Source organism: Drosophila hydei, unplaced genomic scaffold (genome assembly GCF_003285905.1).
Source record: "Drosophila hydei strain 15085-1641.00,03,60 unplaced genomic scaffold, DhydRS2 tig00000001-arrow-pilon, whole genome shotgun sequence".
NCBI classification, from domain to species: Eukaryota; Metazoa; Arthropoda; class Insecta; order Diptera; family Drosophilidae; genus Drosophila; species Drosophila hydei.
The window spans coordinates 7,584,494-7,596,933 of NW_022045643.1; the positions used below are offsets into that span (position 1 = coordinate 7,584,494).

The 12,440-nt window shown below is 41.4% G+C and overlaps 1 protein-coding gene across 1 annotated transcript in view; it reads right to left on the reverse strand.

Annotated features, from left to right (window-relative positions):
• Positions 1 to 12,183, reverse strand: part of LOC111604521 (leucine-rich repeat and immunoglobulin-like domain containing-NOGO receptor-interacting protein 4) — a 64,737-nt gene extending 52,554 nt beyond the window's left edge. The window contains exon 1 of the mRNA XM_023322617.2: positions 11,618 to 12,183. The gene's annotated coding sequence lies outside the window, so the exon portion shown is untranslated. The remainder of the gene's footprint in view (positions 1 to 11,617) is intronic.
• Between the last annotated feature and the right edge of the window lie 257 nt (positions 12,184 to 12,440).

Genomic DNA, 12,440 nt, shown 5'->3' on the forward strand with positions numbered 1-12,440 from the left:
TGAATTTTGATGGCATTTTGATGAATGTTGTGAGCCATTAAATTGATTTGATGCGTATTCAAAAGTTTTCTAAATGCTTTTTGGCTAGCGGCCATCAAAATGCGATGCGTCATGTATATAAATATATACAAATATATTTTTATGGCAATATATATGTTCGTATACATCCATAGTATATATTGAAATGCAGGCAAATGAGTCGTCAGCAAGTCAGCTCTGCCTTATCTACTGTTTACCTTTACCATTTCAGCTGATAACAGTTCGATAAGATAAAAAGCACAGCCAGCGCGTAGCTGAGTAGGTGACTAGCCCCCGAGTTTGCGATAGCTAGGCAGACCTACCCGCGCCCCACTCTCGCCCTCGGCCTCGCCCCGCTCTGCTCTCATTTAGTTGTGATTTCTATGAACTGCGGCTGCAATTGTTGTGCAAGCGCATTTGAGGAAATATCGACGCGGTAACGAAACCCTATTTACTTATTTATAGCCGCCTATTGTTGGTCAATATTTGCCAGCTAGCAGCAAACCAGAATATAATGTAGAAATAATGTCTAGATAAGATATGCTTTGACTTTGATGGCGGCGATTGACAGGCCCAGCAAAGGGGCACAGGCAAGAAAGGTCAAAGAATGAGCTGCTCTATCAAATGTATGTCTTCTAGAGCTTAGTCTAGTAAAAGCATACAATAATGTATATATTAGATATAACGGTAGACGAGCAGGGGAAATCTAGATAGTTGGCAGAACAGCAAATGGGCAAATGAAGAGAATTCTTGATGACAGCAAAGGTCAAAGAATGAGCTGCTATAGAAACTAAAGTCTAATTGAGACTAGTTAGTAAAAAGGTGATTCTGAGATACACATATATATGATAATAGATTGAAGTGAAGCGTGGACAAATGATAGAGCAGGAAAGGCAAAGTATTGATAGAAGACAATAGACTTGACAAGCGAATAGAGCCTTGTTAGTATATGGAGATACTAGATTCTTTTGATTTATAGATATGACTTGAGTTAATATGAAAACTAGAGACTAATAAAGTACAGTTAGTATAAGAAGTTACTAGATTGTAAATACATGTATATATTATAATTATTTGATATTTTTTTTTTTTTTTTTTTTTTCGTTTTTATTTCTTTATTTTGTTGCAGCTTATTGTCTTAGACTCTATAGCGCATTTAGCTCTAAACCTTAACTAATGGGAGGGCAGATATGCCAATTATTCTGCACTTGTAGCTACTATCTTAATTAGTTCTAATATTGTCTAGAGGATGCAATCTCTTCAGTCTTCGCCTATTGTTGTTTATAGCCAGGTTGCTTGCGAGATGGTTAGGATGCGCTGCAAGTCTGTCCGCGTATCTTGAACTGTGTCGCCCAATGAGTTCAGCAACTGTGGGAATTGCTAAATCCCTATGTAAGACTGAGTTTCTTACAAACCAGCTGGCTCCAGTCCATCTGCGTAGTGCTTTATTCTGCAGGGTCTGAATTTTGTTCCTTGTAGTCTTCGCCGAGGAGCCCCATAGAGAGATACCATATACGAAGGTTGGGACAACTATTGCCTTGTAGATGGCGGCCTTGCTGCTGTAAGACAACTTGCTTGAAGCTCTCAGCATCCAGTCGAGGGTTTTTAGCTTGCTTTTGCATTTTGAGGTTACTTGACTTATGTGCGCTTTAAAAGTCAGCCTTCTGTCAAGAGTGATACCAAGGTACTTTACTTTTGAGGCTTTGGGAATAGTGGGCCCCAATGCAACGCTTGGGCAATCTCCTCTTCTAGTGGCGAAGGTAGTATGTACAGACTTTTGTGCATTAATGGTGATACACCACCGTTTTGCCCAGCGTCCGAAAGAGTCCAGATATTTTTGTAGTGAGTCTGAAGCTTCTTGCGCAGATACGTGACGTGATAAGATGGCGGTGTCATCTGCATAGGTCGCTATGAGTACTGCATCTGTACTTCCTATATTTGGCTCGGGAGTTGGCATATCTCCTGTGAATAAAGTATAAAGTGTTGGGCCTAGAACACTACCCTGTGGTACTCCAGCCATAATTGGTCTAGTCAAGGATACTGTTTGCCCCCTTGACACTTGGAAGGTTCTTCCAATAAGGTATGAGGATAGCAACGCGAAAAATGGGGCTGGAAGGGTGGTCCTCACTTTCTGCAGCAGTCCCAGGTGCCAAACTCGATCAAACGCCTGTTTGATGTCTAAAAAGACGGCAGAGCAGTACATCTTTTCTTCAAAGGCTCCAAGGATATGGTGCACAACTCTGTGAACCTGTTCCGGTGTTCCATGCTGTCTCCTGAAGCCAAACTGATGGTTTGGAATGGCCTCCTGGCGTCCCAGATGTGTCAGTACTCGTTCCAGAAATATTCTTTCGAATATTTTGGAGAGTACTGGCAACAGGCTAATTGGTCTGTACGACTCAATTTCTCCCACGGGTTTGCCAGGCTTAGGAATCATCACAATCACGGCGCGCTTCCAGCAGGCTGGAAAGTGCCGGATGCGGAGCATGGCGTTGTACACCATAGTTATGTAGTCTATGGTGGAGTCAGGCAGTGCTCTAAGGACTCTGCCGTTTATTAGATCATATCCAGGGGATTTTTTTGCCTTCACTCTTCTGATGTGTTCAAGAACCTCTTCTTTTGTACATCCAGTTATCTGGTCTTCAGCTGGGAGGGGCGAGAGAACGATGTCTTCTGTTGCTTCGATTTCTGAGGCCTCTGCGGTAATCACCGGCGTGAATTGGTCTTGAAGGTGGTTTGCAAAAGCCTCAGCTTGAGCTTCGTCTCCAATGTGCCAGGAACCAGAAATGCTCCGAATGGGATGACGTCGTATTGGCTGCCGTTTGAGCTTTCTTGTAAATTTCCATAATTGAAACTCTGCGTCAGTGGGCGATTCAGCTCGTACCAGCGCATCGCTGATACACCTCTTTTGAAGCAGGGCGAGAGCAGCTTTAAGATGCCTCGTGGCTTCGTTGTACATGGATTTGGCATCAGGCGTGCGTAATCTTAACCAGCGTCTCCTGGCCCATCTTTTGTGTATTAGTAGGTGTTGGGCCTCCAAGGTGAGGGGGATGTTGTACGGAGACTGTTGTCTTGTTTGGCAAGATGGTGGGGCGGCTTGGTGCGCAGCTTTGACTATTTCTTCCTGCAGTTTGTTTGCTGCGTAGTCCACGTCTTCAGGAGTGTTAAGTTCCATTTCTATGTGCAAAGAGTAATGGAGCTCGCGCCTAAAGACTCCTAAATCTGATCCTGCTGGCAGTAGTTGTTTCCTAATGGGCAAGGGCTGTGGCTGCGCGTGGATTGTGACTATTAGTGGCAGGTGGTCAGAGGATAGGTCCAAGGATTCTTCAATGGTCAATTGCCGGTCACAGATGCCTTTGTAGACAGCGAAGTCGATTGCCGAGGGCCTGTGTCCATTAATTGGGTAACGGGTGGGGGCTCCAGTCGCCAATATGCTGAATTGTAAGTTTTGAATCGCCTCAAATATGACTTCTCCGCGACGATTCGCACTATTGCTTCCCCAAAATGGGTGCCATCCATTCCAGTCGCCGCCGATGAGGGTCTTATTCAACCTTTGGCCTAGAACCTGTTCCATGTGATGATCACACAGACCAGTGTTTGGCGGAAGATAAATTGACGCAACTTCGATCGCTCCAATAGACGTAGGCAGGGTGATGGCTGAGACCTGCATTGTTGCGTTGCAAATTGGCAGTAAAGGTGTATGCGGTATTGTTGCTCGTATGAGGATTGAGGATCCACCAAAGCAGTTTGCTCCTTCACCATGAGCCTGATAGTGTTCGTATCCGAAAATTTGTGTAGTGGGGCACTCATGAGTTTCTGTTATTAACATTATATCTATGTTTTCTTGTGAGAGAAACGCAGCCAGTTCCTGAGTCTTGTTTCTCAGGCCATTGGCGTTCCAGATACCCACACGTAAAGCCATTATTTGTAGGCAAGCTTGGTTATGATGGCCATTAAACTGTTTAGCATGGTTGCTTGTTGGGATTGTACTTCTCGCATCGCTTTGAGCTCGGCATTAATTGCGTCAAACTGACGTTGTTGTTGCTGAAGCATTTCAGTGAACAAAGTGTCACTTGTGGTATTCTTATTTGACGGTCCACCTCTAGCGGCCTGTGCGTAAGAAACACCACTAATAGGCGTTGCAAAGCTCGTGGCTTGGGTAATGCTCCGGGGCCTTGTAATTTCGGAAGCAGTACTCGGACCCGTAGACGGTGTTTGTGTGGGACTCCTTTTTTGTGCTGGGGATTGCAATTTGCGCAACCGCTTGTATACTTGGCAGCCCTTATAGTTGGCTGGGTGCTGTAACTCACAGTGCACACAAGTTGGTGCCTGGTCCTTTTCGCGGGTGCAGTCTTTGGATGCGTGTTTCCCGGCGCAACGCACACATCTGGGAGCTTTGTGGCAGTAGCGTTGTGTGTGTCCAAATTCTTGACAGCGATGGCATTGTGTCAGGTCGTTGTATCTTCTTGGCAGTTCCACTGTGCAGCGTTGCCTGCAGACAACTCGAATGTCCAAAATTTCTTTGTTGTTGGGGGCCTGAGCCACGTCAACAAAAAATATATTTAGCGGTGTTTTGTCCATACGGCTCAGTGGGTTGTGCACATTTGTAATTGTGTGGCCTTTGGTTTCCAATTCCTTTTTAATTAGTGTTGTATCAGTGCTGGAGTGAAGCCCTTTGAACACGACTCTATATGGTTTGTCCTCCTTAAGCTGGTAGCAGTGGAACTCCAATTCCAGCTTAGTAAAGTGGTCTATAACTCTGCGATAGTCCTCACTGCATTGGGTTAATACACCTATGTTATTCTTCTTTGGCTTAATTACGTATGATTTAGCATCAATTACTTTATCTATTATCTGTTGAAGTAGGGCCACAGACTTGATGTTTGGACACCATATGGGGGGCGGACGAGGTTTCGGAGTAGTTTGCTGGTCGGTCAATACTGGGGCTTCTGGAGCTACAGGTGATTCGCTGTAGTCTTCATCTTCTTCTACGAGCAGTGAAAATCGATTTTCTGATATTAATGCTGCATTGCTGGTGCTTGGTTCGTCGAAGATGAGCCTTTTCTTGATGGTTTTTGGTGAATTTGGCTGTTTACGTTTCGTGTTTTTGTTGTTAGTGATGCCTTGCACGGAGGCGATATCTATTTTTGAGTTTATTGGCATGATGGAGGCTTGCCTATTTGCCATCACAACGTTAAGCTGGGCTTGCATTTCTGCATTTACCTTTACAGCTGTAGCGAGGTTATTGACATTAGATGTCATCGCGGATTGTGCTTTTGAGTGCAGGCGCACTCGCGCCAAGCGACGAAATTTCGTAAATTGCAATTAAAGCAATTGAGTTACGCGGAAGCAAGCGATAAGAAAACGCTGCGTGTGCGGTTTTTGTTGCTGTTGCGTTGAAGAATGCACCGCAAAGTTCTATTTTTAGAACTCTGCAGCAGTAGAGCTTAAGCGAAGGCTGTTCGAATTCACGTCTTTACAGGTCGAACGACTGATCGCGATTGATTTGATATTAGATTAAGCTTAAGTGGCAGCAATTGACAGCGCAACAGAGAGAAAATCGAAGTCTTAATGGCAGCCAGAGCAAATGTTTCAACTTATATGAAAAAACTAGAGTCTAATAGAGTCAAATTAGTCTAATGTGGATACAAGATTCTACATATATGTATATGATAATGAGTTGATACTAGGCAGGGCTTAAGCGGGAGCAATTAACAGCAACAAAAGCTTCAAGTTTAGATGGAAGCAGGAGAAAATGCTTAAGTTAATATGAAAGTTGAGTCTAGTTCGTATAGATTATAATAGATAGACTCAAGTTAGTACAAATTTTAAAAAACAAGAATGAATTTGAAAAGAGGATGAAGATAGCAGCAAAATCTTGATAAAAGAAAGAAAACATGCAACAGAGCTCAAAGTGAAAAAGTTGCTATGGTAATTGAACTAATCAGACTTTTAAAGAGAGAACTGTGAACTGAACTCTCACAAAGTTAAGCTAATATTAAAGTGCAATTTATATAAATATTATATATAATGAAAATGAGCTAAGTTCAACACGCAATTTATTTCTAAAGTTAAAGAGAATTGAACATGAATTGAGTCTGAACACAGCAAATGCTTATATTGAATGACTAATATTATATGTTTATATTATATATATCGTATATTTATATATATGTGTCAGTTAACTGTAAACCAAGTCACATTTATTTATAAAACACATTTATCTGCTGCGCATTTGCCAACAGCTTTCAGCCGCCTCATTGGCCATATCATACTCAATTTAGTCTTTAATCTTTTAACTTAGAGCAAATGAATTATCATGTGCCACGCCTCTCTGTCACGGCCATGTGTCAGCTACTAGTCAACCATCTGTCTGCACAAAAACTATAAACATTTCTAAATATATTTTACTATATACAGCGCGCTGTCCATAAGAACAATGAAAATACATTTTTGAAATTTGTCGAGGCATTTAATAGTTGAACATTGTTTGAAACATGCCCACAGAAAACATAAAACACAACACACAAAAAGAGAGAAAAAAAAACAGTCTAGAGCCAAGCAAAAACTCAAGAGCAAAACATGGGCAAAAACATGATCATAAAATGGAACCACAAAATTTATGACAAAATATGCAAAAATTTGTTACACTCGAACTTGACAAAACAGATAAGTTAAAAAAGGCAGCAGAGGGAGAGGGAGAAGGAGAAGTTTGGCTGTGGCCACATAGTTGACGCCCCCGGAAAACAAGCGCAGTCCAAATAAAACATAATACGAATATATATCTATAACTGTATATATATATAATAAATCTGTGGGCTGACAACAACAACAAGAGCAGCAGCAGCAACAATTTCTTTGCTATTTATTTTGTGTTTCAGTTGTGCTTTTTAAAATTTATGGGTTTATTGATACTTGTGGCAAAAGTTAAATTTTTGCTTTATCAGCAGCCAAGTTTCACAAAATAAACACAAAGCTATTTCCAAATGTCACAAGGCGAAACAAAGAGAGAGAGAGAGAGAGAGAGAAAGGGAGAGGGAGTGCGCGACTCGTCTTTAAAGTCGAGTTAAAATTAAATGCTTTCGGGCCTCTGGACTGAATGGCTAAGCCACTAAGCCTAGCCAAGCGATTAAACGGCCCAAACTATCTTAGGTACAAAACTTTGCTCGCTGGCCCAAAAAGCCACTCGCAAATTAAGCCAAGTTAATTTCGAAAGCAACAGCAGAGTCGAAGCCACCCGCACATGTCAACAATATTTGTGTGTGAATGGGAATGGGTTATGCGCCAGGGTCCCAGGTTGGGTCTACAAAGCAAATTAACTCGGTAAACAAAAAAATATTTGCTTAATTAACTGACAAAAACTTTGGGCACAAAGCAGAGACCCACAAACTCCCACACACACACACAAAGGATGCGGAAAAGGCGCCGTGTAAATGTTTTCATAACGCACACTTTTCACCTAGGCAAACATATTTGCAGGACACGTGTCTATAAATAGTCTGACGAAAAGCTATTGACAAGCGCACACAGCTGATAGTGAGCCAGGCGACGGCCATAAAGCAAAGCGTAAGACTTGCAAATAGTTGCCTTACGTGGCGTATGCGCAATTAACATTTATGGTTATTAATTATATTATGTATGCGACGCGTTGTACGCAGCAAACATACAAGGCACAATTAGCGCTCTGTGTGTGTGCGTGTGTTTCTGTGTCTCTTTTGCTGCTTACATCACTTTATCTAGATTATTTTGTAGACAGACTCTCTGTCTCCTTTCTTTCTCTCTCTTTCTCCCTCTTAATTAAGCCATAAAAAATGCATGCCACATGAAAGTTTGCCAGCTAGTTTTGTCCGCCGCCTCGCACTCGGGCGTCGTCTGAAGACGTTTAAACTAATTTTGGCACAAGGGCTAACAACTTGAGACCCGGCGGCGTCTCCTCTGTCATTTTAACTTGGCCATAATTATGGGCAATCAAACGTTTTTACTAGACGCTCCAACTAATGATCTTTTGTTCCATGAGCTCCGACAAGGTCAAGTCTTTGTTTTAAACTGACATTCAATACTCGTGTTTTAAACTGACATTCAATACTCGCTCGCTGCTATTGAACTCTGCTTGTGGCTTTTATTAATTGCAGCCACAACATCTGATTAGCCAAGTCCAAGTCCAAGTCGAACACTAAGATCGGAATGCCTAATTGATTGGCCAAATGATATGGTTCTGGAATGTGTTAGCTTGAGAATTGGAAGTGCTGCGAAATATGGACTGAGGGCACAGACAAACAGACAAATCTATGCTAAACACAGGCTGTCGATGAGCAGGCGCTGAGCTCAGTTATAATTACGACTCGAGCTGTCAGAACACAAAAGCAAAATAGATGAAGTCGAACAACTTGTTACCAGTCACTAAGCAGCGCTGTCTATGCTATTAGTGACTTGACTGATGAATGGAAGTTTGTAATGAGCACGATTCGCAAGTTGACTATAGATATATTCGCTGTGTTCAGAAAAATAGTAGTGCAACTAAGCACTAAATATTGGACAGCAACAATTTAGCAATAAAAACAATATTTTGAAAAAATTTGAAACGAATATTTAGATTATATAATTTTTAATGATTTAAAAATATTTTAACTATAAACTGAGCTCGTGCACTTCAGATAAATTATTAAAATTTAATTGTTCATTAAAATAGTAGTGACTACTCTGTCTTTTCTCTTCTATTTTATCAATTGTCTTCCATCTCTTAGACTCTTAAGCCTTCTGTCTACTCTTTTCTCTTCTGCAGTCTTCACGCTTTCTTCTCTCTCTCTCTCTCTTCTCTTTCCAGTCTCTTCTTTTTGCTCTAATTTTTGTTCTCTTTTCTCATTGCTCTCACTCTTCTTTGCATACTTCCCACTCTTCTCAGTTCGTCTCATTCCCTCTCCGCCGCCCACATTTCGAGCTAACTTATCTAATTAAAACGTTACTTAATATCAAAACAAAGGTACCGCTACTTATGGCCCAGCTTCAGGTCTACTCCTACTGCCTTATCAGTGGCCTCCATGCCATTCAAGCGGCCCAAAAACTAAACACTAACAAGATTTATACAACGATTTCAAGGCCAAGCACACACACACACACAGACACACATATATATCAACCTGCATTAGCTAATCTGAGCAGACGAGCAGCAAAAACTTTTTAATTACCTACAGGAAAAGCAGTCGAGATAAGCGAGAGATGCAGAGGCTCAGGCTGAGGCTGAGGCCGAGGCAGCTAAAACATTTACATAAATTTCAAATATAGCGAGAGGAAAATTGTGTTTTGGGCAAAGTTTTATGTGCGAGCTTATCAAGAGACGAGGCTGAGGCTGAGGCTGAGGCTGAGGCTGAGGCTGATGCCTAGACGGAGTCCGAGTCACAGTCCGAGTTTCAATTTCTGCCCAAATCTAAACCTTTAGAATTTTTTTGTTGTTCTGCTGCGCCTCGGCAGTCTCGAAAGGTATTTATGACTTCTGTAAATACCGGAGAAAAAAATCAACTTTTTTTTTCTGCTTTCAGCCAGCTCACGGCAGCAATTTTACAGCTTAAATATTTTTTAGCCATTAGATAAACAAACAGAAAGAGCCATAAACAGTCAGACGAGGGCGGGGTGAGGGGCCAAGTGCCACAAAAAGTAACGAAAATATCTTTCAAGTACAATGTTAGGTAAATATAAACAAAAGTTTTTTCTGCCTCGCATCTTTTAGAACTCGGCTGCTGCACTTTGCTGCTGCTTATTGTTGTTGTTGTTGTTTTATGTTTTTTTTTTCTTTTTTGGCTACGTTTAAAGCTTTTAGAGCATAAGAAGTCATATAAATTACATTAGCTAAGTGCTGGGCGGCAATTAAAAATACGAGACGCCGTGAGAGAGCCACGTACCGGTGTTAGAAATGTGAGCGAGCGGCTGCTAATGATGTTATGGCTGCCCCCACTCAGCAGCAGCAGCAGCAGCATCATCATCATCATCATCATCATTATTGTAATCAGCAGGAACATTATCAGCAGCATTAGCAGCATCATTAGAGCGTCAACTTAATCAAGGTTAAAAAAAGCATGCGGCATACCGGAAAATGTTTGTGGCGCGCTTATGCAACACCAGCTCAAGTGGCATGAAAACACACACGCGTCAACAAATAAACAAATATATAGATACATATCTATATGTGTATTTAGATGTAGTCTTTGATCATATATTCCTGCTGCTGCTGCTGCTGATGTGAACAGTCAGCGTGCGCATAATTAGCAGCGTTTGTTTAGCTGATTTTACTCTAAACATCAATTTTCCTTTTCGACTTTTCATTCATGTTGCAAACTGCGAACTGGCGTTTTGCTAATGCGATTACAAAAGTTCGCTGCGTGTGGCAGTGTTGCAAGTGTTGTGTAACGCCTCACTGTGCGTTCAATTTAGGGTAATCAATGGCCAAACAGCGCGAGCGAAGCGAACGAACTTAATTCTAATTGGAATCAAATCAGAGCAAATGCTAGAGTCTATGCAGGGTGACCAAATACGAGTGATACTATTTACCTTTATTATATGTTAGAAGCTGTTAAGGCTAACAATAAATAAATTATAAAATATGTTAAATAAGGATTTGCCATTTGATTATAAAATAATATAAACTAAAAATGTTTATGAGTTCAACAAAATTAAGAGTCATTTGTTAAGACATTAAAGTGCGCCTTGTTCATAAAAATAGTAGCGCTGCAGTGCACAAAACTTAATTATAATAAAATAAGAAAATATTTTTTCTGTTAACAAATAAAAAGATGCATACTTTTTGTTCAAAATAGAATGCTAAGAAAAAAAAAGAATTTACTTTAGAGTATTTTAGGAAGTTTCATTATAAATCTTCTGTTCATAAAAATAGTAGTACCTGGAGTAGTATTCAAAAAGAGCTAAAGATTTGTCAAAACTCTGCTTTAGTAAAAAGTCAAGGCATTCTGGTCTGCTCATTTCTGTTACACAACTTGTGGTCTAGGCCAGCGTTATGCCAGCTCACGTTTGGGCCATTAAGCAACGGTTCTGGGCACAAACAAAGAGGCTGAGAAACACGCCCAGCTAGCACACACATCAGCTCAGCAACGCAGCAGCTCAAGAAGAAGTCAAGTCAAATGGTAACTGTTCTGCAGAAGTGTCAAGTATTTCCACATAAAGACCAACACACACACACACGCAAAGAGAGAAACACATGTAATAGTGTCCACGCCCCACAGCTGCCCAAGCCCAGATCGCGCTTCATTCATGAAGAGTTGCCGCAGATTCACATCTAAGTGCGAGGAACAACACCAAAGAGCCAAAGTTCCAGGAACTGCACAAGCTTTAAGATCTTCTAACGAAACGCAAACCTGTTTTCCCAAAGTATTTCTTTTCGGGAATGACATAATTAATGATTGTAAATTTTCACCAAAACAAAAGAAGAAGAAGAAGGAGACCTTATCGATTGCCGGACAACAAATTTAAAGATATAAATTACATGGGAGCTGCTTACTGACAGCCAAAAAAAAAAAAGGAAGCTAAAAAATATAGCTAGAGCACAAGCTGTTGGACATTAATAAAGCTTAAAGTTAACTTAATTAAAACTTACGCTTGGAAAATTTGCGGAAAAACAAAAGTCGTTGAACAAAAGTAACACGCGAAAATTAGCTCGGCTTTGTAATTGTTTTTGTTTTTGTTTGTGATGATGAATGGCAAAACGTTTTTGGCAATTGCCTAAAAAAACAACAATAACAAGACGCACGCACGCCGCAACGCGAACGGGTTAACGCTCATAACTAGGCACAGCAGCTGCAGCGGACAGAGAGGACAGCAGTGTGAGTGCGACTGTGTGTGTGTGTGAGAGAGGTGGGGGAACTAGAGCAAAATTTTGCACGCGCGCGAGATACCGCGTTGCACTTGATGAACACACAACTAAATGAAAACTGTATGGGTTAACGGCTAACGGTTCAGTTTTGAGTTTTTGTTTTTGACTTTGATTTCGCTAGTTTCGGTTAACGGTAACGGTTTTGTGTTTCGGTTTCGGTTTCGGTTTCAGTTTCGCTGACTCTCCACAACGCTTGTCCATAAAAACGTCCAGACACGTTCACGTACTCGGCTCAACTGGCAAAAAGTATCTGAGAGCGCGACGGGCATCGCACGCAACGAAACTTGTTTATGAACTAAAATTATCTGCCAGCAGCCCCCACGCTCATACACTCGCTCTCGCTCTCGTCGTGCGACGAGCGCACGAGCGCACGAAAGTCTAGGAACACGAAGCGCAGCCAGCGAATTGGGTAGTGTAAAATTTATCTGAGAGCAGTTGATAAGCGTTGAGTGAACACAAGCCAGAGAGCGTTCCTGAGAAATACTCAAATTGGATTCTCATTGAGTTAGATAAGCCTGAGTGTGCAAGGTTTGAAACTTGGCTAAGC